The following is a 5,704-nucleotide window of genomic DNA, read 5'->3' as shown; positions in this document are numbered from 1 at the left end:
CCTTGGCGTTTCTTTGTTTCCAAATATTCTAAAGGATCCCCAAAATAACTGAGGATCTGATTTTATTTGTCAGAGTTCCATCCCAAATCTGGGTAATGGAGGCAGGACTGACCATCATTCATACGTAGTGTGAAATCAGTAGCCAACTTCCAAAAAAGCTTCCAATCAAGTGACCAAACTTGCATCTTGTATTGGCTGCATATACTATAGGATCACCTCAAAAGAAAAAGCTGCGCGCCTATAGGAAAACAGAGAGGTTGCATACTTGCATTTGCATATATGCTCCAGCTACCCTTTATTATCCCGAAATAGGAAAACGGAAAGGTTGGATGCATCTTGGATTAACAAATGTGGATGTAGACATTGTTGCATCTAGTCATATATGTACTCTTTTTTGACGCAGCCATTATTGGTCATTACCAGATGATGCAAAGCAAACCTGTTACATGTCTGGGTCCGAACCAAAGACACGTCCCGTCGTTTCCACATGAGCAAAAGCTGGTTTCAGAAATGCCATGTGGCCCTGCCGGAATTGCACCCCGTCTTTATATATGCAGGACCATTTGCAACTGAATCTCGCGGACGCCATTTGGTCGGGTGCGATGCGCGGCCCTCAAATCTCAATCAATCACGCTTTTACAACGGAATGAAACTGAAGATCATGTGTGCTACTCCTGTTGATGGGTATGGCTGATTGCATCATGAACAGCAAACAAATATTGGTTACCGTTACAGATAGATGTTTCCATCACGGTGTGTTGATCTGCTGCACTCAAACAGCAAGAATCGATCTATACGCTGCCTCATGCTGTTGCGTATAAGCCGGGAAAGTGTAGGGGGTAGGCCAATACGGAGAAAGTGAAAGCAAGATGCTACGGGACAAATGGTTTCAGCTGAAAAATGAAAAGGCCCAAGCTGACATTTCCATAGTGTTCGGCATCCAAAACGGGTAGCTAGGTCCCTATCTGATTGCCTAGAGCACTCGCTTGTTTGATCGTGCCTCACGCCTCCGTTAAATATACAATTTCCATTCTACTAGATTGCAAAGTTTCATTTTCATTTTGTCTGGACAGCCTAGCTATGTATAGCTAGCTAATGTGTCATTCTGCAGTCCAACAGCTAGATAGTAGTGCGTTTGGCTGTTGTAGTAATCGGTACTTGTTGGGTTGGATCCAGAATCATGTCCTCTTAATGCGTCAATGAAATGACTAAAGCGTCTGTCATTGGGCATTACTAAACAAATGTTAAAATTGCTACTAAACAAATAATATAAGGTTTTTGGGTTTGCAGGAGTTCAAATCAAGGAGAATACCATGCATGCATGGTATGTTGATCCCTACAAAAACTTTAAAAGATTGAGGATTTGATAATTTATGTTATTTGACTGCATCATAGCTAGGAAAACACGTGAATATTCGGAAAGACTAGGCGCATGCATGAATGCCGTTGTTGTTACTGAAACTCATGCAGAAGCTTATCTCGGTCCTGACGTGCTAGCAGACCCGTACAGTAGGTCCCTCCCCGTGCTACTTACTAGTTGGTGTGGACTGTGGAGTGGTTTGGGTGTCCCGCCATGTCCGGGAAATGCTAGCTTCGGAGTTTGAACAATGGTTGCTTGTTTGGCTTAGTTATTAAGCACTGTCCCGTACTAGCAATAAGCCAATGAGCCGTTACTGATCGACGTGGGCCACACCAGCTAGCCATGGATCAATTACATGCTTGATGCCTTGATGGTGCTTCCTGACTCCTGTCGATTTGCTTTGCCAAAGCGAGGAGGTCTAGGTGCGCACCATTTGATTGCTAAAGGGCAACAAGGAGTGGACACGCAGCCTTTTGCCAAACAGGGGATCAAAATCATCAGGTCGAGCATTCACCTACACTAGCGCCACGATAGGCATTTGCATTGTATGGACGGAAATTTCACAATCATCGTATTGGCCACCTCGAAGCCTTAAGATTCCCCTGATGGCTCTCGTGATCACAAACATATCACTCAAGAGTGAAAACCCATGGCACACAAAACTAGTACAAACCATACATTTGTGTTCCAGTTAGGACCTGTTTGGTTCCAATAAGTCACCTGACTTATAAGTCAGGTGACTTAAAACCAGTGACTTATAAGTCATGCCTGTTTGGTTGTCACCTGACTTATAAGTCACATGGGCACACATTCTCATCTTGTTTTTTTATGTAAAGGTGGTGGGACCCATGTAAAAGGAGGTGACTTATAAGTTTTAAATTGGGGTGGAGCAACTTATGACTTATAAGTTAGGGTGACTTATAAGTTAGGTTTGTTTGACAAAATAAGTCATTTTTTGCACTTTTCGACTTATAAGTTGATGATTTATTTGGAACCAAACAGGGCCTTATTTGCTGCCAATACGGCTCGAAGTGTGGTACCACAGAAGAGCAATACCATGAAACCGGGCGAAGTACACGAACGTCTTTCCATGAAACAATTTTGCTAGCTCCGATCGATACGACTGCATAGTTTTATTAGGGAAAGATAGGTGTTAACGCTGCTAGGCGATTACTATTTCATGTATGTTCCTTGTATGCCGGGAAAGTGTAGGGGGTTGGCCAATCGAGAGAAAGTGAAAGCAAGATGCTACGGGACAAAATGTTCAGCTCAAAAAAGAAAAAAAGCCCCAAGCTGACATGCATCTCCGTAGTGTGTGTTCAGCGTCCAGAATACTAGCTAAGCTAGATTAGGTTCCCTATCTGATTGGCTAGAGCACTCACTTAATAATCTTGCCTCGCACCCTTTTAGAGTAGTGCTAAATAGGAGAGAAGGTGCTAGATTGCAAAGTTCCATTTTCGTTTCATCTGGATACTGGATAGCCTAGCTAGCTAGCCGATGTGTCATCCTGTGATTCTTCAGATAGATAGTGCGTTTGCCAGTTGTAGTAATCGGTATTTGTTTGACTCAGATTCGTGTGCTCCTAATGCATTGACGAAATGACTAGAAGTGACTATCCATGAGGCACCATTGTACTCATTGGAGTGGTATTAGGTCTTACTATTTGGTCACGGTTTTGGATAGACGGGAAGAATATGCATGATGTCTTGGTATACTGAATCCTACTGGAATTAAGAACATATGAATATGTGATATATGGAATATCCTGAAAGACAAAGTGTACGCCCTTGTTGTCATTGGAACTCATGGAAATTTTCCCTGAAACTTCATGCAAGACCATTGAACTTTTCTCGAAAGTTTCCTACAAACCAAACAGGTTTCAGAAGAAAAAGGAAATCTAAGGAGTAGGATATTGCAGATTAGTACGAAATCCATTCGACCGACAGAGAGCCCTGGTGCAAGCGATTTATTTCACCAGTACAGACTAATATCCGAAGATGTCCTGAACGTGCATCATCGGATCAAACATATGTGCATGCCATGCAGTAGAAACTCAACCATGCATGCATAGGCAACTAGTGGACGCGCATCTTTTTACCTCTGCATTGCATCAGTCTCAGGGAGCGGGGTCCTAGAACCTCGTCCATCTCATCGCTTTTGTGTTCGTGATGTGGTCACTCGTCCACTCACTACTCCATGCCTCTGCCTGGCAAGATCTGCTGGCCACTCGCAGCAGGCTAGCTAGCTGCGTGTGCAGCGCGCCCCCCGGCTTCTTCGGGAAAAATTCGGGCGACCCCTTTCGTGTTCCCGCAGGCCCGGTCTTCATCGGTGCTTTGCTTGGGAGACTAGCCAAGGCCACGCCTAGGTTAGCATGGTCCAGCGAGGGGCGGCCGCTGCGTGATTGCACATTTGCATGCATTGCCTCCGCCATACCCTGTCAATCGCAGCATGACACGGCACACCAGCCCCCATGTACATTAAAAGGCATCAGGGGAAGGATCCGGCGAGAGCAGCTAGCAAGTCGGGGCCTGATCTTTATCCTATAGGAGTAGTTCGTGTGGAGTGGTTTGGGTGTCCCGCTATGTCCGGAAAATGCCTTTTAGTTTGCAAATTTGGCTGTCTGTTTGGGTTAGCCATGGACTGCTGTCCGGTAACGAGGTTAACCATAGTAATATCATTTTTTGCACATTCTCATGTTTGACACGAAAAATAATAAGGCCTCATTTGGTTCATAGGATAGGATTATCATAGGAATATGAATCTCGTAGGAAATGAGATGACATGTATCTCAAATCCTATGAGTAGGAATAGAAAACAAGATGTCATTTGGTTGACACTAAAGAAATTTTTTCATTGAGTCTAGGCTCTTTTATATTTTCCTATGAAATGTGAAGGATAGGAACCAATCCTATGTAGGAATAGGAATCCATTCCTATGAACCAAAGGGCTCTAAAGGAAAAAATCCTATAAAAATCCTATCCTCTAGAATTCCTATGAAATTCCTCTAAACCAAAGGAGGCCTAAAAACAACGATGGTTGTCATGTTATTATCTCTCTACGCGCCAGGGGAAATAAACATGCGGGCGTGCCAGGGTACTAAGTACACAAATAAAATTAGGGAAACTTGTATTTTATTAATCTCTCATCGGAGAAATAAATTACATGATCCATTTACATAAGCGCTCAATGGCCTGCTAGCTCGACCGATAAGACTTGGGCGATTGTGAAGTTCTGGTTCACGGGGCCTCGGAAGGCTCCCGATTAATTACGTTCGTGAGCCGGAGCCACGGACCACCTCCGATTAAGCTGCTACAATGGTCGTCGTCTTCAAGTCTCGTCTTCTCCAAGTGCTCGGTGTAGATGATGGTGATGATGTGGTGGAATAGAATAGTGGAGCAGTACGTCCGTCGCTCCGGCAATGCTTAGTCACATTCCTCCGGCTTGTCGATGTCCGATGATGAAGATGTCTGGCCTCGTCAGCTCAGACAGATGGTCGGCCTTCGCCTTGTCGGTGCCCGGCCTGGTGGTGTCCGCCTCGTCGGTGTCAGACACGGTGTGTCTTGCCTTCGCCTTGTCGGTGCCCGGCAAGATATGGATAGCTTTATCGGAAGAAGACATGTCGGTGAAGTGGCTTCGCCTCGTCGGAGCTTGGACAGGGTTTGGGGAGTGTGTTGATGTAGAAGTCGGAGTAGATTCGAGTGTCGTCGCGTGGAGGCGTTGCTTGAAGATGACGACAATGCGAGCTCGTCGATGTAGACCTCAGACCGTCGTGCCTCGTCGGTCTTGGCAGCGTTGGAGTATTTGTTGTCGGGGTGGCATGGGCCGCGCTCGGCTTAGACTTCTCGATGGCCGGTTACTTCATCGGGGTGTGCAAGGGGGTACACCTTGCGGGAGTGATGGTTTGGGGAGACCGGCATCAGTGTAAAAACTGACGCACGCTCACAATGGCGTGGCTGGGGTGGTTGGCGCCTCGTCTTTGCTAGACGCCAAGTATTTGGCGGTCCGCCAAGACAAAGGTAGCGTTGTAGATGCCGCGTCGCCTTGGGCTGGTGCTAGGCCAAAGGGTGACCTGTACGCCGGCAACGCCGTGGACCTGTACGCCAAGGACCTGTTCTCCACGGTAGGTGCACCTCTCGAAGGAGTGACCGGTCTTATACTGTGTCGCTGCAAACTTTGGTTCGACCAAAGATCTGTACGCCGTGAAGGGGGAAGCGAGTCCCGGGCCGCGTCATCACCGAGCTCCGGCTCTGCCCTGCCGTCACATCCAGGAAGCAAGACACCAAACCTGTGCACCGCGATCGGAACGCCATGGACCTGTTCGCCACGGTAGGTGCACCTCTCAAA

The sequence above is a fragment of the Triticum dicoccoides genome, chromosome 1A, assembly GCF_002162155.2.
Source record: "Triticum dicoccoides isolate Atlit2015 ecotype Zavitan chromosome 1A, WEW_v2.0, whole genome shotgun sequence".
NCBI classification, from domain to species: domain Eukaryota; kingdom Viridiplantae; phylum Streptophyta; class Magnoliopsida; order Poales; family Poaceae; genus Triticum; species Triticum dicoccoides.
The sequence above is the reverse complement of the archived record's forward strand: the minus strand, read 5'-3'. Positions refer to the sequence as shown.